At 57.2% G+C, this 21,977-nt stretch overlaps 1 pseudogene; it reads right to left on the bottom strand.

Moving 5' to 3' along the window:
- Nucleotides 1-6,482: 6,482 nt before the first annotated feature.
- Nucleotides 6,483-7,140, bottom strand: LOC133766412 (Golgi SNAP receptor complex member 2-like; annotated as a pseudogene).
- Between the last annotated feature and the right edge of the window lie 14,837 nt (nt 7,141-21,977).

The raw sequence follows: 21,977 nt of genomic DNA, 5'->3' as shown, positions 1-21,977 counted from the left end.
TCTGAGGACTGAGCCAGTGGATGCACCCCATGAAATAAATTTAAATAATTTCAATTACTGTGCGCAGCAGTGAGCAGACAGGTGGGAGGTGGTGGCTCTTCCATGGGTCCCCAAGATCCCCCGGCTCTGGGCGCTCTGGGAGAGCTGGGGACGAGGTCCAGTTCCCTCTTGGCGTGTGTCCCTCGGCACTGTAGTGGCTTCAGTACCGCTGAACACAGAGGGCAATCACAGGTCATTTAGCCTCTGCCCAGCAGGGGGCGATCCCACCCGCCGTGTGCTCAGAGTGCGCTTCAGGAACTGGTCCCCTTCGCCGGCCCCGGCACCGGTCCGTGTGTAGAAGTCCAGTTTAATCAGAACGGGTGGGGGGAACCCAGGGCTTCTGGGAGCACCACAGGTGCTTCCCCGTTCAATCCTCACAGTGTCTATATAAACGGTACGATCATGAGCCCCACTTTACAGACTGGAAAACTGAGAGAGGTTCATTGCTAGAGGTCACGTGCAGGCAAACTGACAGTGCAGCGATGCACCCAGCCTAAGGACCCTAAGGAAGGCTGAGGGTCACCAGGCCGTCGCCTGCTTCTTCTGGGGCTGCTGGAAAGTTCCATGGTTGCCCACAGACACCTGTGCCTAAATGCAAGGTGGGATTAAGATGCCCAGAGATGCCGGGGTGCTTCTGAAAGTTCTTAGGGAACAGAATTGAAAGAAAAGCTTATTTTGGTGCAAAAAAAAAAAAAAAAAACCCAACCCCTACCACCACTGAAAACCCCGTATATGAAGATTCTTCACAATGTCTTTTAAAAGTGCTTATAATGAGCAAAGTTATGCGTGGGTGTCAGTTTCTTGCACCCAAATCAGCTTATCTCTTATTCCACATTTCCATGGACTTTTTGAAGACCCTGGCCATGAGCCTCTGGACTCAGGCCAGCGGGCAGGCAGGGGTGTCCTGGGTGTGAGCACAACTCCCCCAGCAGCACAGGAAGCCCCTCCCACGGGGCGTTGGGATGCTGACCCTCAGAGACTGCCGCACCCCTGGGACTAATCTAGAGACTAGCAGGAGCACCGGCCACAACCTGCCCAGCAGACACACTCCCTCTGTGTCCAGCTGCGGGGCTCACAGCAGCAAGGGAGAACGGCTTGGATGGGGCTGCGTCCCCTCCCTGCCTCTCTCCTTTCAACAAGTCAGCAAAGCCTTGACCTTCTGGAATTCCTTTCCCAAGTTTCACTTCCCAGACTGCTTTTAGGCCTGCTAAACTCATAGCAATCAGCACTTTGAGAAAAAGGAAAATAAAAATCAGCCTTTTAGCAACACCACACCCTTGGGTGGCAGAAACCCAGCCACTTGCTGCCTCCTGGGAAGCTGCCGTTGCGAGCAGAGCCTGAACCCCACATGCTCTGTGATGGGGTGCAGGTGTCCTGGCACCAGCTTCCCCGGCTAGCCCACAGGGCCACCCTATACCTGGAATATTCACATTAACTACTGGGAAAGACTCTTCGCTGTGAGGTTGCTCAGTTGGCCATTTCTGCCTCCCCGTGGAAAGGTCCAGCCTTCTAATGAAACTGCCCCAAAGGAGACTGCGGCAGGAGGCCAAGGGGGCCTCTAAGTGGGCTGTGTCTGAGTGCAGACCCTGCCCTAGGAGCCGGGCTGATGCTGGCTGTGCTTGGGTTTCTGTTGCCTGCAGCCCAGAGCTCCATCGTTAAACCACGCTCGTGACACGGAGTCCCCCCTCTCACTTCACTCACAGGCGAGGAGGGAAGTCCCCTTTTCTTTCTTTCTTCCACAAAGCACAGAAGGGGGAGGGGGAGGGGAGCCTGCAATCCAGGTTCCACAGCCAGCGGCTGTATCTCAGCTGCTGCATCTGGACCCAGCCTCGGGCAGCCTGAATCCCTGTCCTCATGTCTTCGGGCTTCAGTTTTCCCTTCCGAGGACACACCTCATGGAATGCTGTGCTGAGCAGGTGCACAGGGCTCCGTACCTGGCCCTACAGAGAGCCTGACCTCGAGGCTCCTTACCAGGCTCCTCCCCGGCCTGTGGATGGTTGGTTGGTTACTCCGTCCTGCAAGGGCTTATCTCAGGAAATTCCAGTTCCACAACAGAAAAAGCACATACCTGGCCCCCAGGGCTTCCAGCAGTGTCTGACGTGCTGTCACTAAAAAAGTGACAGAAAAAAAAAGAGAGAGGCAAACGCAGAGATCTTCCATCCTCTGGTTCACTCCCCAGATGGCCACGATGGCCAGGGCTGGTTCAGACCAAAGCCAAGACGCAGGATCTCCATCCAGGTCTCCAGCATGGATGGCAAGGACCCAAGTACTTCGGCCACCTTCTGCTGCCTTCCCAGGCACATCAGCAGGGAGCTGGATCAGAAGCCTTTCAAATAAATAATTTTTTTTCTTCTCTTTTTTCTCAAAGCGCTAATTGATATGGGTTTAGCAGGCCTAAAAGCAGTCTGCGAAGTGAAACTTGGGAAAGGAATTCCAGAAGGTCAAAGCTTTGCTGACTTGTAGAAAGGAGAGAGGCAGGGAGGGGACGCAGCCCCATCCAAGCCGTTCTCCCTTGCTGCTGTGAGCCCCGCAGCTGGACACAGAGGGAGTGTGTCTGCTGGGCAGGTTGTGGCCGGTGCTCCTGCTAGTCTCTAGATTAGTCCCAGGGGTGCGGCGGTCTCCAAGGGTCAGCATCCCAAATCGATTCACATTGGCCTGGCCTGGGTCTCACACCTGGTCCTGAAACTCTGGTGCTCTGGTCCAGCCAGGGTCCGATGTGGGTACCTGGACTACGGGGTGGCATCAGCCCCTCTAAGCCACTGGGACTGGGAGCAGGTGACAGACGGTTCCAGAAGGCAATCATGCTGCTGTAAGCAGAACGGCTCGGCCCTGGTGCTGGGCAGACGAGGACACAGATGCCCCTCCCTCAGAGCTGTGACTAGTGTCAGATTAGCCAAGGTGGACAAGCACCGTGCTTGCCTCTGGTGGGTACTCAGTAACTGAGTCCCTTCCCTTCTTCCCAGGAATCCAGGCCAACTGCTTCCTTGTTCACGTGGGGAAACTGAGGAAGGCCAAGAGAAGGGCAGGGGCCCCGTCGGCCACAGCTCACGCATCCAGACTCTGAGTCAAATCCCAGTTAAAGCCTTTGCTGATGGCCTGAAATCCCCTGGTCACAAGGGAGACAACTTCCCGTCTGTACAGGGAGCCTGGAAAATCACAAAGCCCTTGAGACGCAGTGGAAATGAACGCCACCTGGGATGGGCCCCCAGGGTGCACGACAAGCTGTGCTCTGGTCCATCTCCCCACCAGTCACATCATCAAGGCAGCCGGTTCTCCCCAGGGAGCTGTGCACTCTGGGTCATCTTCTCACGTGGCCGCCCGAGGCAGCACGATGGGTCTCCTCTTGATTTAGTCCCTGCTCAATTTGTGCGAGAAAAAAGTGCATCCTTCAGGACCGAAGTGGGCCAAGTGGCCAGCTTGTTACTCCCTGAGGACTTCAACGCGACCTGGACCTGGTTCACAGCTCCTGGCTGTGGGTGGCTAGTCCAACTTCTTCCCTGGAATTGCGACCCGGCTGCAGGCTGGGTGCAGCTGGTCTGTTTGAGGGAAGCAGTGGGAGACCCTCAGATATCAAACGGGAATGATGAGACCCGCTGCCTCCATCCCCTCCCTGCACCGAAGGGAAACCGGAAACTGCCATGTACACCACTGGCCAGTAAGTTGAAAACTTCTAGAATGTTCCATTCCGCCACTGAGATTTTTTTTTTCCTGAGAAAATAATCATGGATATCACCAAGATATACATGAAGATGTTCCCCGCAGGACTGTATACAGTAGTAAAAAACTGAGGATAACCCAGACCTCCAACAGCAAGGGCGTGGTCGGACGGATCACGGGACACTGATGGCCTGGGCTGAGGAGCACCGGTAATGCCCATACCCCAGAGTTATGGAAGTGTGTGAGAACTGCTCACGAGACGCGTGGATGGTGTTTACGGGAGCAGGTTATAAAACTCAAGGTCAAGGTGAGCTTGTTTTGAGAAAGCATGGCCCTGCTTGGGTAGAAAGAGCCTCAACGTAGCAACTCGGGGATGAGGTACAAGGATGAGGTACAAGTCACGGGTGCCTTTGGTTTCACTGATCTGTGTTTTCTAACGCTTCATCAGTAAATTCATATTACTTTGGTAATTAGAAAAAAAAGGATCATTAATGTTGAGAAAAGGATTTGTGCTCAGTTTCCTGTCAGAATAGCATTTTCAGTTGTCAAAGGATCACAACCAGAAAGGAGACTAAATTGCTCATTGTCTGCTAGGAGCCAGGGAGGGGGACGGGGAACGGCCACAGCTGTGCCCCGAGAGCCCGCGGGCCTGGGCCTCTCGCACATCCACAAAACAAGGAATTTGGCTTCGTGATGGCCAGGGTTCTCTCCGAGGCCACATTCTATGTATGGGCAAGGTCCTGGGACCAGCGAGTGCTCAGGCGCCCGTGGGAGAGCATGTCACGGCCCAGGAATGTGCTCCGCGGGAGTGATTTGTGACTCCTGGGTGCTGTGAGCCGCTTTGCACTCCGCTGGGCTCCCTGCTCTTTCTTCCACCTCCCCAGGAGCTGTGGAGGGGCCGGCAAATCCCTGGGGTGGGGGGGGGCGAGGCTCATGACGCACCAGGCTCCCCCCACTGTGTTCCTCTGTTCTCCGGGACACCTGGCTTCCCAGAGTTCTGCGCTGCCTTCCCATGGACCCTTATCTACGTTTGAACAAAGTCTGCAGGTTTATCGAGTTGGTTACTAAGAGACTGATCTGTCCAAGCCAGTTTTTCAGGGCGAAAGCAGAAGTCCCTTCATGGCTGTGAGGCGGAAATGGCTGACTATAAAACGGCGTGGACAGAGGAACTCGGTCTGTGCAGAGCCCGAGGGAAACCAGCGCAGCAGCTGGCTCCCCAGCTCTTCTTTAAGAACGTGGTTCTGTGTTTCCAATGTTACCCACCAGGTCCCACGCGTGTCCAAGCTGGAGTGAGCCTACAAGGCCATTTCTGCCCCTTTAGCAGAGGTCGAGAACGCCTGAGCTCCATTCATCGGAACACTGCCTGGGACCCCTGCCATCCGCGTGTGATGTGATCAGTGCTCAAGCAGAGATGTCACAGAGGCTGGAGCCTGCCTCTTAATTCATGACTTGTCTCCCAGTAGCCAACTAAAGGACTACATTCCCAGCCTCCCTTGCAGCCGGGTGTGACCATGTGACTAAATCCTGGCCAATCAGACATAAAGGAATATAAAATGGGGATTGCTGGGAAATCTCTTCAAAGGGATCAAGTATTCCTTCTCTCTTGTTCTGCTGCTTGGAATTTAGATGTGATGGCTGGAACTTTAGCAGCTGTTTTGAAGCTATAGTGTCAGCTTGAGAAGGGAGCTACAAATTAAGATGGGGCAGCAGGCATGTTAAGCACTAACCCCTGACACTGTGGAGCTGGCGTATCTCTGGTGCATGCTTCTGTATCCCACATCTACCTCGCTTGTACCAACACTGCTTTGGATTTTTCTCACACGTGCAGATAAACTCGATCCTAACTTACACAGATTCCAAAAATTAAAAGCTGTGCAGGTGCTGGGGTGAGGGGAGGGGGAGCTGAACATCCCCCACTCTCAAGCATGAGGGGACCCAGAGAAGTGAGGAGGCCTGGAGCAGTCCACTGGCCTAATGTGCAGGGACAGAGCAGGCAGAGCAGAACCTGCAGAGAGAGCGGGCAATGGAACTGAGCAGCCAGGACTCATGTGCTTCCCCACCCCCCACCCCCGCCAGTCTTCAGCAGGTCACTCCACCCACACTTCACTTAGTCCCTCGGTGACACAGGGTTAACAATGGCGTCCACCTCATTGGGGAACATGCTGGTTTTGTGTGGGTGATCCTGTGCCTGGCTGGAAGACTGCCTGCCTAGCCCATGCAGGAAGTCAAGAGGGCATGGCACACCATGCCTCCTGGGAAAAACCCTGGTCGAAGGCTCAGCACACTGAGAGCCACATGTGACCTGACTGCTAGCAGGCGGCAGGGGCCACAGGCACATTTCCCGCACCCCTGCTTCCTGTTGAGGGGCCTTGTAATTGTTGGCTAGACAAACAGCTCCCAGATGTGGCCCAGACCTATAAGACCACCGGGAAGGCTACATGGGCCACGTGACCTTCAAGCTGATTGGAGAAGCATAGCGGCGCCAGCATCAGCTTTATCCTATAGAATTACTGTTGCTACCCTGAGCCAGCTACTCCCCTTTGCCTGCCCTATAAAAGCTTCTGCCTAACTGCTTTTTTTTTTTTTCATTCCCCATAGCACTGAGCATCTTGGTGGCACTGGTTCCCTTCCAAGGTGTCACAGAACACAGAGCAGTTTGGAACTGGAGCACAATCACTCCCGAGTGGTCTTCACAGTTAAGGTGGACATACAGCTCGACAGGCGGCTCTGGGCCTCCCCCTCTCTCACTCACACACACACTCACTCTCACACAGTGAGAACACTGCTGTCGCTGGGCTTGGCCGGCTCATGTCAGGTACTGCACCACGAGGACCATGACCACACAGGTGAGCAGCATCCCGCCGATCATGAAGTACTTGTCCCGGAACGCCCGCTTCTCGATGAGCCGCATCACCGTGTTGGACAAGCCCAGCATGTTGGCGATGTCGAGGATCTTCTGCGTTCCCTTCAAGGTCAGCCTCTGGGCCCTCAGTCCCTCCAGAATACTGTGCCCGCCTCCCATGAGGTCATCCCTGCCGTGGTGAATTTTCTGGAGGGAGGAGTTAAACTGCAGTGATTCATCCATGGGTATGGTGGTGTCAGAGTCGTTAGTGGTGAAGGTGCGAGACAGAAGCTCCTCTCACTGTCTCTCCTGCTGCTCCCTTGCATAGCGGCGGCGCTGGAAGTTTCGGAGAGCGGTCTGCAGGTGCGGGACATCATACTTTAACTGTTCGACACGAAGTTTGGCATTCTGCCTTTTGTTAGGGGGCTCCTTGCTGGACAAAATCTCCAGACGTTCAAGACGTCTGAATGCCTGGTCTATGCTTGCTTGGATTTCATTTTCTACTAAGTGCAGACTGCTTGTCTGCCGTCTCCAGGCGTCCCATGTGAGACTGGATCTCGTGGACCTGCTTGTGCGTTTGCTGGTATAGTGGCTCCATGTCGCCGGCCTCAGCGCTGGCTTCCTGGGAACATGTCCTCACCCTGCCTAACTGCTACTAAACGGACACATTCACAGAAACTGTCTCCGGTGCTTCTTGTCGAAGAATGCTATTGCCCCACCCTACTGACAGTGTGGGCCTTGCAGGACGAGCCCAGAACTGGCACCTGAACAGGGACCTGAACGCGTAAGGTAGGCAAGGGTGAGCAGGCATCGCCTTCTGGTCGGGCCCCCAGTGCCGGTCCAGTTCCCCTGTGATAACTCTCTTTGCTGCCCTCGTTTTCTCTCTGGGACTCTGTTACTGCCCTGTAGGACTGGTCTGTCTGGGGTTCTATCCTTTTAGCTCTTTCTTTCACTTTGCTGGTTGGTTGCTTACTTTCGCCCTTCGCCATGGGCCAGACTCTGAGTCAGGACCCCAGGCCTAAGCTCTTGCAGACTTTGTTGGAAACTCATGACCTTAAACTAAAATGGGAGGAAACGGAAAAATTCTGGGAAGCCGCTGCAGGCATGTGTCCACAGCTTGAGGCAGAAGACATTTATCATTGTCCGTCTGGGAGGTTTTACAAGCTGCCTGACAGCGGGAGGTGGATGACAACAGACCTGCCCCCTCCAGTTTTACCCTATAGTTACTGCTATCTTGCAACGCTTAGCTTTCCCTACTGCCATTTTCCCAACATCTATAGGGCCAGCCAAACCTCCATGTTCCACCCGAGATGCTATAAACATCTACAGAGTTTTACCTCCTTTGACTCAGACAATGATTCTGACTCGGAGCCTACCTACCAGATCAGAGATAAAAAAAAATCAGAGGCTGCAGGCCTGACAGGGGACCGGATGGGAGGGATGGCCTCGGCCTCCAGTCCGGCTGTCTCGCCTGAGTCTCCCCTGCCCCCCATCCTTGGCCCCTATTGTCATGGCCGTTGTTCTTCCTTCTGGGGGACAAGGAGAGTCTCCTCCTTTTGGTGTCTGGCCCCCCTGCCTCATCATCTCCAGCTCGCCCCCATACTCCTCCGCCCATGGATAAACAGGTTCAGGTCTCACTGGGCCAGCCCAAACCACAAGACCCCCCGCTCCCACCAGCGGTACTGCCTCCTCTTCCTCGCGGCTGTGTGCCTGCAGCGTCCTCACCCCCTGTCGCTCAGGTTCTTTGGGGCTGCTTTCCGCCTGGGGCCGCTTCTGCTGTGTCCCCGCCCTGGGCTCTGACTCCTCATCACTCCCCAGCCACTGCCCACCCCTGCCACCCCACTCTGGAGACCTGAACTTCCTCCTCAGGTCAGCTCACCGGAGACCTTCTCCATCAGTACTCTGCCAATCCCCCAATGCCCCGTGAGTGGTATCCACACTATCGTTCCACTCTTAAGGATCTGCACAAGGCAGTACATAAAAATGGCTCTAGTGCCCCTGCACTGAGCAACTACTGGAGACCACAGCCGTTGGCCTTAACTGCCCCTGGGACTGGAAGGGCCTTACACGGGCCTCCCTGGGGCCCACGGACTTTCTAAAATGGAGGCTTTTTATTACAGCAGGCGGTCCGCAATGTGCAAGCTGGCTTCCCCCACCCACCCCCCACCCCAGGTCAGGCTGCTCAGAGTCTTCAAGGGGAGGGCCCTAGGGCAGACCCCATCATCCAGGCTGCACTCTTCCTAAACCAAGAAGCTCACCCGGGCGCTTAACGCCCAGAACACCTTCCCGGGGGGGCCCCGACAAGGGGTGGGTGCAAGTGCTTCTTTCCCAAAGGGCTTGCCCCGTCCACTCCACCCTCTGGGGCTGCCCCAGCTCCCTCCCCAGCCTTTGTCTGGAGACTCAGCCCAGGGGGAGGTGCTGCCAGCAGGTCCCTAACGCACAAGGGGCTTTGCCAGGAAACCCAAGAGCCAGGAAAAGCCTTGGCTTCTTCTCTGAGGGTGAGAAAAGGACGGAGGTCCACAGACACTGGCCTAGAGCGTGTGTGTGGGGCAGTGCGGCTCCTGGGCGACAGGATGATCCATACAAAACAGCCCGGATAACAGAAACGGGCCAGAGTGGAAGATGAGCGTGTCTGTCTCCACAGCAGCAGCAAAGAAAGAACACGACACCATCAAGTGTCGGCCATCACACGGAGCCACAGGAACCCCACACTGACTAGCGCCGATGACACTGGTGCACACTCGCACCCGCATCCCATACCGGAGCTGCGGGCGTGAGTGCCGGCTCCTCTGCCTCCACCCCCCCCCATCCCCGGGAGGCAGCAGATGATGGCTTAAGTGCTTGAGTCCCTGTCACCTACACAGGAGACCCGCACTGAGTTCCAGGCTCCCGGCTTTGTCTTGGCCCAGTCCTGTCCTTTGAGGTCATTTGGGGAGTTAACCAGCAGATGGGAGATTGCTGTCTCTCTCTGCCTCTGTCTCTCTTTGTCTTTCAAATAAAAAGAAAATTAATCATTCAGAAATTTAAACATCAAAAACAAACATCACAGGACCCTTGGGAAATTGCTCCAAGACCCTGAAATTCCACGCTCCTGCACGGCTCCAAGGGAGACGCAAACTACGTCCACGAAGGATTGTACCTTATTCCTATCAGCTCACAGCAGAAGCTGCCCACACACCCACCAGCGGGGTCTGAACAAATACACCGCGTTGCATTCTCACAGTGCGACACGACAGGCAACACTAACCGGCCCACAGTAGGTGCTTGGCCCAGGCTGAAGGAGCAGGGAGCAGGGAGCTGGGTTCTGGGTCTCCCTCCGCCATCCACACGCATGCCCTCTAGGCAAGCCTGCTTGGCGGCAGGGGCGTGGCCAGCGTCAGGCGCACTGAGCACATAGCAGGCACTCGCTCAGGTAGGGTTTGTTGACTGACGGAGCAACTGCCCTAGGAAGGTGGTGGTGTCCACGCAGCGTGGTGGCTGCGAGCTCTGACCCAATGCTGGGCAGACCCAAGTTCCAATCCTGGCAGGGCTGCCCTCTGCTTGCCTCCTGTTGCTCTCAAAGGGAGGACACTCGGGGTCGTCCATGCCAGCCCATCCCCGAGACACCCCCAGCGCCCTTCCCCTGTGCACCCTTGTGCTCGGCACGCCGCCCTCCCCACCTCACATCAGGGCTGCTGCGCCACGTGGCCCGCAGCGTCCTGCAGGAGTGGCCGTGTGCAGCTGCCCAGTCCCAGTCACAGCCAGGTCACAGCCAGGCGTCCCTCTTGCTCTCTTAACGTCACGTGCTGCGACAAGCTGGCTGCCGCACGTGAGGACACTCAGCAGCTGTGGGGAGAGGCTCCCGCCAGCACCCACCTGGAGGCACGGAAGTGAGCCTTGTATTTTAGATCTGGGTCTGCCCACAGGCCCAGCCTCCGGAGAGCCATCTCAGACACTTGCGACCCTGCAAACTCAGGCCCTAGGATCCAAGGGAAGAGAGCAGAATTTTGGATTCTGGCTTCTGGGAGGTTGGGAGGTGGAGAGAACCTTTGGCAGGCTTGCCTGGCGCCTGGGAGGAGCGAGCTGGGGTCCCAGGCAGAGGAACACGCCTGCCTGTGCTGCCCAGGACTGGGCACTTTGCATCCGGCACACAGGGACACAGAGGCTGGGTGAGTCTGCAGATGGAGGTGGCAGAGCCCGGGTGGAACCCAGCAGCCAGGAACCTTACCGGCGCTCTGGGACCATGGCAGGGGGAAGAGGGGCTTCTCCGAGGCAGGGTGTGAAATAGGAGTGGCTTAGAGAAGAGGATGGGCCTTGGGTGGGTCTGGGCAAACAGAGGGTGTCCCCAGAGCAGGGGGGCTGGGGGTCTTGGGCGGGGTGCACGAGGACCAAGAGGGGACCACAGCTATGGAGGAAAGAACCAGCAAGGCTGGGATTGTGCGAGAGGCTGGGCCAAGTGCAGTTGTACCGGGAGGGTGTGTGCAGAACAGGAGGTCACGGCCCTGGGCCAAGGTCAAGGCCGCACCCAGGGAGGGAAGAAGGGGCTCGTTCTGCTCCAGGGCAGGATCCCCTCGTGCTTTGTTCCCTCCTCACCTCCTGGGGAGAGGACTGGGGGCTTTGTCCAGCTCCATCATCCCTTCCTGTCAGACGGGGTGGCCTGAAGCCCTAGGCCCCATCCCAGGGCCTCCAAGTGCAGCTGTGCAGGTTGTGCACTGCACACGGGCTCCAGGCCAAAGCAGCTGGAATGTGGCCTCCCCTCTGAGAAGTCTGCTGTCCACTAAGGCTGAATCTGCCCAGGGGGCCTGCCGCCTGCTTCTTCCTTCGTTTCTATTCTTTTTCAAACATTTTATGATACGACTCAAAGTGTGAGAAAGCATGAAACCCACCACCTGAACCGTCAGGAAGTGTAAAATTCTGTAGTTCTGGGTCACTCATGACACTGTGCAAGCAGCACCACTACCAGCACCCAGGGCGCTGCCTCCCCCGATCCCCGCTCACCTGCGTGGCCTCCAAGCTTCTTCCTGCCCTGGACCCTCTCAGGGACAGAAGCCTGCTTTCACATAACATACTATTTTCAAGTGTCACCCACGTTGCAGCCTGTGTCGGAACCCATTCCTTTTCAGGGCCATGCACTATTCCACCCTGTGGCTGTCCCATCTCATGTGTGTCCATTCGGTGATGGGTGGACCTTCAGCTTCCACATACTGGCTGTTGTGAATCACGTGGTCGTGAATACTTCTGTACGGGTTTTGTGCAATTGTTTGTGTCTCATTCTCTCGGGTGGAGACCTGGGGATGAGCTGCTGCACCATCATCTCTGCTCAACTTTTTGGGGTGCTGCCAGCTGTTTCCATAGTAACTGTGCCATTTTCCACTCCCTATGAGGGACGTCTGAGGATCCCAATGTCTCTCTTCTTGACAACACTTATTATCGTCCATCTTTTTTACTTTAGCCATCCTAGGGGGTGGGAAGCGGTATCTCATTCTGTGTGTGTATGGGGTGGGGGAGACTGACTTATGTGAAAGGCACAGAGATACAGAGAGGAAGAGAAAGACAAGCAGAGACCTTCCATTCATTGGTTCACTTCTCAAATGCCTACAACAGCCAGGGCTGGGCCAGTATGAAGTAAGGGACCTGAATCTTCGTGGGTGACAAGGACTGAAGTACTTGGGCCACCATCTGCCGCCTGCCAGGGTGTGCCTTAGCAGGAAGCGGGGAGCAGAGGCAGAGTCGGGACTCCAACCCAGGGAGTCCAGCATGGAAGTGCCCCAAGCGGTGCCTTCGCTGCTCTGCAGACGCCCACCCTCGCTGTGGTGCTGGTTTCGTTGCCCTAACAGCTCCCGAGTCGTTTCCATGTGCGTATTGGCCACCTGCATATGTTCTTTCTAGAAGCATCTATTCCAATCCTCTGAGCTTCTGTGGGCTGGATTCTTTATAGAGTTGCACAGCTCCTTACCTAGTGTGGACACAAGACCTGCCTCTATCATGTTCATGATTTGCAGATATCTTCTCCTGTTCTCTGGATGACGGCTTGTCTTTTTCTAACGCACACCGGGGCCCATTTGGGGGCTGGGAGGGATTCTGATCCCTCAGCCAGGGCACTGGTCAGTCTCCCAGGGTGCAGACAGAACCTGCCTCTTGGAGGCCCCACCCAAGTGCACAGCTTAGCCCCTTCAGAAACAGCTGCTGTGTGTCAGATGCTGGAGACCCAGGCTGCAGGCTACACGGGTCCTCCCTGGCACACTGCCCAGCCTCACCAACGATAGAAACTTGGGCGCCACCCAGACACCTGCCACATCCATCTGCCACCACCGCCCGGCACCCCACTAACAGTGGCTCCCCCATCCCTACCCTGGTCCAGGCCACTCCCCCTGTCATCAGCAAGGGGCAGAGTGACGGCTCACAAATGAATGTCCTGTCCAGGCTGCCCTCACCAACATCTCTGTGACTACTGTCGTGAGCGAAGTCTCACACAGGAGCCGGCCGCTGGGCAGCACCCAGCATGGCCCGTCCTCTGTGCTGCCCACCCTGGACGTGACCTGGCCAGACTGGCCTTCTCCTGGCTTCTACCTCACTCTGCCTCCCAGCAGTGCAGGCCCCAGGCGCTCTAACACAAGCTAAAGAGAAGTAGCAGGCCCCCCAAGGAGGTCACAGGCTGGGCAGCAAGAGGTCTGACAGGAGCGGGAGGGGTAAGGGAGGGAGTTGTGCTCATGCATGTGCGGTCACACGCTTGGACACACAGGCCCACCCAGGTGCTCAGCTGGGTCCTGAGACAGGGAGCCAGGAGATGGGCACCTGGGTGTAGGAGAGGTGGCGTCAGCCCGGGCGCGCTGCAAGCACATCCAGTGGCTCTGCTTGGATCTTCAGAGAAGCCTCAAGGCCAACGCCAGAAGGGCCATCAGCGGCCACATGGCCCGCCCCTCCGCCCCTGGCCTGCATGCTCCTGCCTTTTTCCCACCTCCAACACCAGAGTGTCCACAACTTCCAGGCCGTCGTGAGCTCGCGGGGGGACCTGTGCTGGGAAGCACGCGTGGATCCTGCAGCGGTTCCACTGGTGGGCGGGGAGACTGAGGGCCAAAGAGATGCAGCAGCTGTGTGCTGGAATCGCCAGGCAGAACACAGGCATTCCGGATCCTCACGCCGTGCTGGGGCAGGGCTGGGGGGACGCTGCGGCTGGACCTGCTGTGCTGCCCCCGCCTGGGAGCCAAAAGCCAAAAGCCAGCTTTCCCGCTCTCAGATGGCCGGGAGATGAGGCCCTGCTGGCTGCTGCGGGCTGGAGTTGGCCCTTATGTATGCTCTGGAGAGAAAAGTCTTGTGGACCTGGCACTGGCCTCTTCAAGGGGCTTGCTGACAACTGCACAGGGGGAGCTTTAGGGGAGGAAGGGGGAAAGGGGGCGGGGCAAGACGCTCTGTCCTAGGGTGGACAGCACTGAAAGCAAACCTACAAATGAGCCAGGTTTGCCCTGGGGCAGTGGGGGCCTCAGCTGCCCTTCACGTCTGCCCCAGCCTCTTGCTGGCGTCGCCTCCTTTCCCAGGGAAAAGGGTGCCCTGGGCAGGATCCGAAGCACAGGTGTGCCAGGGCACACCTGCCTAACGGAGCCAGTCTAAAACAGGACCGTCTCGACTCTCTCTTCTCTCCCCCTTTCCCTCCTCCCCTCCACCGTCTGTTTCTGGCTCTGCTCCTGGTCTTCAGCCTCGACTCTCAGCTGCATTTCCCCCAGTCTTTAGTTCTCCAGCTACTACCTGTTCTCCACCCTCCCTTGGCCAAGCCACGATTCTGGTCATACCCATTCTCTGCCAGCCCTGGCCCCAGGCCCACACGCTGAGCGCGGCTGCAGGAAAGAGCACAAACACCTCGACCGTGCTGCTGACCTCCCAGCACGCCCCATCATTCTCTCTGCTTGGACACAGAGGCCCTAAATCCCGGACGCCTCTCTCCATCTCTGAGGAGGGGGAGCAGTCGGATCTGGGGCCCCCGACCCACCCACCCACTCTGCCTTCCCACCTGCTGCTCGGTGCTTGAGCAAATCCAGGCCTGGGCCTGGGCTGCTGTATGTGCAGCAGGTCACCGCCAGGGCCAGCACCACTCTTACCTGCGCCGGGTCCTTCTCACCAAGCCTCCCACGCACTGCCACCTCCTCACCCTTGAAACAACCGCAGCAGCCAAGCCCCTCCTGGGCCCCCTTTGTGTTGCCTGTTTTACCCCAAAACCCGCAGCTCCACAGCAGTCCCACTTCATCACCCCCAAAACAGCAGGTGCACCCGGCTCGGCTGCCAGTGACTCTGCTTCCTGTGGCATTCCAGGGCCTCCGTGGGGTCGGCTATTAGCCCATGGACTCCTCTGGCCTGTGGATGTGGCTGCGTTCCCAGGGTGCAGAAGCTGCCAGCACTTCTCATGGTGGCCTAGGCTGGAACCCGTCCAGTGTTGCCTCCACCACACCCTGTTGGTGCAGACGGATCCCAGGGTCAGCTTGGACCCAAGGGAAAGGCATGACACCATGACCCGAGTATTAGGAAGGCCACCCGAGTACCCTGGGGGCCACCAGGTGACACCTGGGGACCACCTTCCCCCCAGCAGTAGGTCCCCTCCAAAGAGCATCCGTCCCCTTGCGCTTCCCCCACCCCGGTCTCAAGCCCACTCCAGCCAGGCGTTCACTCCCACTGCACCCCTGTCAAGGTCACTGATGGCCTCACATGGCGAAATCCACCATAGCTTCCTAACTGTCTCTTGCCTAGGAAATGTCTGGATCTCACCTCCGTGATGTTGAACCCTGCGCCTCCTGGGGCAGCTGCTGCCCTGCCCCAGCCTGGGACCCTGCTCCGAGAGCCCCTCGGGGTGGGGCCTGGGCACTGCTGCTCCTGAGAGGTTTCCAGGCGATTCAAATGTGCAGCCGGCGGCTGTGCCACCTGAGGCACAGCTGCCTAATCAATGCCCTTGTCTGTTCCATTGATCTTGACCATCACAGCTGGAATGGAGTGGATTCAATTAGACCAGGCGGTGTTAGGGAGGATGGGGTTGACAGCACCCAGACCGAGGCCTCCAAGAGCCCTGGACTTCCTGCTATCTTAATCTTGCTGGTGTTTGGCTTAGCTCTTCTCAGAAGGCGGGTTCTGGGAGGGGGAGTCAAATGAGGGGGAGAAAATAAAGGGTTGGAGAGAAATTCTCAAAGGGGAGAGGGAGAGGAAGAGGGAGAGGGAGAGAGACTCAGTGGTATTTTCCTGAGTTAACGGGGCAACAATAGGTACAGGAACTTCTCAGAGGGATGTGTAGGAGCACAAGACAAATGGCCAGAGACACTGGTCCTCGAGGCCAGCCCCGAGCGGCCAGGTGGTAGGGCCCCTGGTGACAAGAGAAGACCAAACTCAGGCTCAGACCTCACAGTTCTGCTTCAATGGATGGAGTCCTAGTTCAGATGTTTTTTTAAAAGTATTTTTTGGCCAGCGCCGTGGCTCAATAGGCTAATCCTCCACCTGCGGCGCCAGCACACCGGGTTCTAGTTCTGGTCGGGGCGCCAGATTCTGTCCCGGTTGCTCCTCTTCCTGTCCAGCTCTCTGATGTGGCCCGGGAGTGCAGTGGAGGATGGCCCAAGTGCTTGGGCTCTGCGCCCACATGGGAGACCAGGAGAATCACCTGATTCCTGGCTTCAGATCAGTACAGCGCACCGGCCGCAGTGGCCACTGGGGGTGGTGAACCAACAGAAAAGGAAGACCTTTCTCTCTGTCTCTCTTTCTCACTGTCCACTCTGCCTGTAAAAAAAGGAAGTTTTGTTTTTTTTTTTGTTTGTTTGTTTGTTTTTTACTTTTAAGGCTTTATTTTATTTGAAATTCAGAGTTAGGGAGGGAAGGAGGGAGGGAGAAAGAGAGAGATCATCCATCTACTGGTTCACTCCCCAGACGGCTACTCCCCAGATAGCCAGGCTTGGCCAGGCTGAAACCAGCAGCTTCATCCAGGTCTCCCACGTGGGTGCAGGGGCCCAAGCACTTGGGCCATCTTCCACTGCTTTCCCAGGCACATTCATAGAGAGCTGGATCAGAAGTGGAGCAGCCAGGACTCAAACCAGTGCCCATACGGGATGTCAGCATTGCAGATAGCAGCTTTACCCACTACACCACGACACCTGCTCCAGTTCCAATCCTTTAAGAAGCAGATGTCAAGACAAGAGGTGTTCCCAAGTGTCCTGGGGGGCCGAGAGGAGTGCAGGGGAGCGGGCAGAGTGGGCTGAGAGCTGTCTGGGGCCTGCGAAGGGGAGCAGGGAAGAGCTGTGCAGCTGCGGCCCCTGGGAAGCCTTGGCCAGGCGGAGGGAGCTTCAGCGCAGACATGGGCCCCAGCAGGAGTCTCCTCTGGGCAGAAGGACCTGGGGCTGGAACCCCACTGGCTCAGTCACGGGTGGTGTGGCTACAGGTGTGACCGGGCCACAGTTGGAGGCTGTGAGCCCACGGTGCTCCTCCTGGTGGGGAACCTGCAGGGGCAGCCCTGCAGCCACCACCAGCATTTACTGGGCAACGGGAACAGCCGCCAGCTCCCCCAGCTTGACTGACCTCCTCCTACATCCAGAGCTCTGTGCGGGGACTCACAGAGCCGCAGTGAGCAAGACAGGGTGCCCTGCTCCCTGACAGACATGACACCGTGTTGCAGCCATCGTTGCGAAAGGCCATGCGAGTCTAGCAGCTGGGGCACCGCGTGACTGCCTGTCTCCACCTGGGCTCCTCTGAGAATGCGCATGGCTGGGCCAATCCTGGACACACTGGGAGGCACAAGTGGCCTCGTCCTGGACGTCAGCACAGGCTTCCTTGAGCAAGGGGCTTGGAGCTAAGACCTGAGGGGTGTGTAGGAGTTAGCGAGGTGCTGGGACCCTGTGTTCTCAGCATCTGGTGACCCCTCCTGGAGGGGACTTACCCCTGCAGAGACTGGCCCCAAGAGGACTCACCCCTGCGGAGCAGAGACTGGCCCCCGAGAGGACTTACCCCTGCAGGGACTGGTCCCTGAGGGGACTCACCCCTGCAGAGACCGGCTCCAAGAGGACTTACCCCTGCAGAGACTGGCTCCGCAGAGACTGGCCCCCGAGAGGATGCAGGCCGTGTACCACACACCTACTTCTGCACCCATAACACAGCCCCGGCATCTCCGGATTCCTCGCTATGGGCAAACAGCCAGTCTCCTCTATCGGGCTCCCGAGAGTGAGCCAGGACAGGGCTTCCTCCTCAGGAAAGAGCAAAGCACGGCCTTTGCCCAGCTCAAGGCTGCCACGACCGGGGCTCCTGCACCGGGGTTGCCAAGCCCAGTCCTCCAGAACTGGTGGGCCTCAGACACACTGACTGCTGCCCAAGGGCTGCCGGTGCCATGCTCCGAAAGTGTGGTCAATCAAACTGCACGAGCACAGCATCAGGCTCATCATTCTCCGGCAAGGCCAGACAACTCCAGGACCAGGCTGCACAGCACCGGGACATTTGGCCTAGCATCTGGTCCTGAAAATCCTGGCTGTCGCCCCTCCTCAGCCCTACGGCTTCCACACTCCTTCTGCTTCCCTTTGGACCACGTGTCTTTAATGCCCTTGTTCATTCTAACAGAGTACAAGCTGTCAGCGCCAGGTGGTCACGAGGCAGGGTCTCCAGCCCATCCCATCAGACACCAGGACTGGTCCTCTGGACCGAGCGGACAGTCTCCTCCAAGGCCACCTTCAAACACCCTAGGACAGACAGCGAAAGAGCACTCAGAAACAGCGACATGCCCATGAATATGCTGGAGGAAGAAGTCTACCCCCACTGGATTATGGGGAACTTCTCTTGAGGGAGGAATGTCAGGTAGGAAGTTAGAAATTAGCCTGTGTGTGTGAGAGGGGCCTTAGGAAAACAAGCACCCAGGGAAGCTCAGAAACAGCCCAGTATTTTATACCATAGAGTCCTCCTGCCCATACCCTGATAACTGCACAGGTGGTCGCAGCCCTCCCCCAAGGAAGGTTCCCTGAGGGAATTTCTTCTGCCTGGAGCCAAGTGGGCTGTCCAGTCTGACAGCACCAGGAAATAAACCCTTAGGAGGAATTTCACCTATTTCACACCCAGCAAACCCTTTGTCCAGGAGAATAGGGAGCAGGGGAAGGAGGGATGGCGGGAAGAACTGGATCTGGTTCCCCTATGAGGCCCAGTCTGAATTCAGACTGTGTGCTCAGCTCTCAGCCCTTTCCAACGCCACCCACCTGGCCGCCAGGTGTATTCTCTCCATTAAGCTATGTAACCGTGCTTTTCCCAGTCTGAACGGCTGGGCACTCTCTCTAAGTCCGTCTGCAGAGGCAGCCCTGTGTTCTGACAGATGCCCCGCCCCATTAAACCTGGCTTCCTAGCCGGGTACTCCTCTGTCTCATGTCTGAATCCGTCCTTGTATGGAGACAAGAACCCCTATCCCACCTGTCTCTGCTTCAGGTACATGTGACCACCACCACCGTCAAGACACAGGTCAGCTCCTTCACAAGGATTCCCAAAGCGCAGCTGTTTTTTGGGAAACCAAACTCTTATTGGGGGAAAAAGTTCAATGACCTGAAAGCGCGGCAGCTAATGGAACCAGCACCCAAGTCGACAGCTTCCATTTCCTCCACCCCTCGCCCCTCTCCTGCTGCTCCCCGGCACGTCCAGGCTTCTGATCACTGACCACAACACAATCACCATGCCCTCGTCCCTGCCCGCAGAGAGCCTCCCAAGGGAGGCTGCCAGCTTCACGGGCTTGCCCCACCCGGGACAGGAGAGCCACCCTGGAGGAGCACGGCAGCTGCAGAAACTGCTTAAGCACCACAGACGAGAGCCACGGTCCCTGTCTCTCCCGCAGTCTGTGCTGGTCCACGGAGAACACCCTACTGCTCTGCCTTGGGGTCCAGCCATGGGGTGCCTACAGCTCCCATCACTCCCGCCCCTCAGCAGGAGGTACCTGCAGCAGCCTCATCCCTGCTCCCCTGGCCTCCACCCCTGCCCTGCCGCAGATTGGCCCTTCTCTGCACCCCGCCCTCTGGGGCTTCTTCCCCGGCTCACAGCCCACACTGCAGGCCTGCCACAAGCTCCTGCCATTCCGACTTCAGCCCCTCCCCCACAGACGTCCCAGGCACCCCCCCAACCTCCTCTGCCTGGGGTGCTCCCATCCAGATGTCCCCTCGGCCTACTCCAGGGCCTGCTCAGACACCACGTGGGTGCATGGCCGTGACCCCTGCAGCCTCAGGGGACTGGGTCCAGGAGGCCTCGTGGATGCCGAATCCCACGGATGTGCAAATCCCAGCTACCTGATGACTGTTTGCACCCAAACCCACACACGTCCTCCCACAACCTGCATGTCCCCTATGGACCCCGGAGGACGCCTGAGAGCACACCAGCTGGGCGTGAACAATCACTGGGCAGTGTGGCTTAGGGGGTGACGGTGGGAACACGGTCAGCACACGCCCGGGACTGAGGCAAGGCCCTTCCCCCAGTGCTCCCTACCAGCCGGCTGACTCCAAAGACATGCAGGCACCGGCTGCGTCTCCCTTACAGCCATTTGGAGAGTGAATCAGCTCATCAAAGATTTTCTCTCTGTCGCTCTGCCCTTCACATAAATAAATCTTTAAAAACAATTTTATCTTTGAATTCCAATTTAAATGAACTTTCAGAGAAAGATTTACTTATTTGAAAGGCAGAGAGAGAGAGAGGAAGAGATCTTTCATCTGCTGGTTTACTCCCCCAATGGCTGCAGTGGTGGGGGCTGGGCCAGGCTGAACCCAGGAGCCAGGAGCTCCATCAGGGCCTCCCACGTGGGTACCGGGGTCCAAGCACTTGGGCCGTCTTCCGCTGCCTTCCCAGGTGCATTAGCAGGACCGGAAGTGGAGCAGTTGGGACTCGAACCAGCACATATGGGATGCTGGTATTGCAGGCAGTGGTTTACCCTGCTGGGCCACAACGCTGGGTCCCCCACAGACTTTTTGAGGTACACTTGTACACTGTGTCAGCTGTGTCCTCTCCTGATTGCAGGGCTGGCTGGGAGCTGTGAAGAGAGGGTTAGAGGGCATAACACTAGCCAGGGAAAGCATCACAGTGCAAAATTCAAAGGATGGTTTCTACTGAATGGGTATGGCTTCTGCACTACCACAGAGTCTCAAAGTTGCAGGCTGAGTCGCAGTGCGCTGAGTCCAGCCGCATGTTGCACTGAGCTCTCTGTACACCCGGCACATAATCCTCCTAGCAGGAATCTGTGTAAAAGCGACCAGGGGGACGGCTGCTGCTCTTTTCACACTAAGCCTTTGAAGCCAGGTGTGCATCTCACACTTACAGCACAACTTGGTCCGGCCACGTTTCACGGGCTCAGGAGCCCCATGTGGATGGCAGCCCCCACCCAGGACGCCACAGCTCGGGACCCGCCGGCTGTCCAGGGAACCCAGAGGACAGATGAACATGTTCACCAGCACTGCAGGGACGCAGTCAGCAAATCCTCACGGTGGGGACCTCGAGAGCAGCATCACCCAGCTTTTTTTTTTTCCCAACTCTCTAAGGAACACATTGTAAGGCAGGGTGGGGGGTGATGGACCCCACTCACCGACCACGTGTTCAGAGAAACAGCGCGCAGACCCTGTTCCGGTCCTTGTTGAGTCAAACCACGCACAAGTTTCCTGCTAGCACTCAGAGAGAAGTGGAAATGTCTGGTGGCACGAAGCAGGTGCTTGCCTCACAGATGGGATAATGGGGTTGTGGTTTTATCTTTTCAAGGGGACCTCATCTTTCCGAGAGACGCCCTGCAATATTGATGAAAGCGCACTGAAATCACAGGGACTTGGGGATTTGCTTCCGAGTAATACGGGTGGGGACGGGGGTTGGGGGAGAAGAGAAATGAGATTGGTAACGGGTGATGCTGAGCAATGGGTACACAGCTGCTGCTGTCACCACTTTGCCTATTTCTGGATTTCTCCAAAGTTTTCTATGATGAAAACACTTTTCTTTACAAGGAAACTGGGCTGCTGTCAGAGATGCGGGAAGTGGGAGCCACAAAGCAGCGAATTCCCGGAGGGCGCTCCTGCCTGCCTCGCCTGCCACTGCCCCTGCTCACCCAGGCCCGATGCGTGCTCTGCACGTCTTACATCTCCCTTCTCTTCCCCTTTTAAAAAATAATTCTTCTCCATATGATTGCTTCTTGTAGATTTGTTTCTCTCCTTCTCCTCCTTCAAGGCAGAGGCAGAGGCAGAGGCAGAGGCAGAGGCAGAGGCAGAGGCAGAGGCAGAGGCAGAGGCAGAGGCGAGAGGGGAGAGGGGAGAGGGGAGAGGGAGAGGGAGAGGGATCTTCCGTCTGCTGGTTCACTCCCCAGATGGCTGCAACAGCCAGAGCTGGGCTGATCTGAAGCCAGGAGCCAGAAGCCAGGAGCTTCTTCCAGGTCTCCCACGTGGGTGCAGGGGCCCTAGGACTTGGGCCATCCTCCACTGCTATCCCAGGCCATGGCAGAGAGCTGGATCGGAAGTAG

The sequence above is a fragment of the Lepus europaeus genome, chromosome 9, assembly GCF_033115175.1.
Source record: "Lepus europaeus isolate LE1 chromosome 9, mLepTim1.pri, whole genome shotgun sequence".
Lineage (NCBI taxonomy): Eukaryota > Metazoa > Chordata > Mammalia > Lagomorpha > Leporidae > Lepus > Lepus europaeus.
Note: the sequence above shows the minus strand (reverse complement) of the source record. Positions and strands in the feature narration are given on the sequence as shown.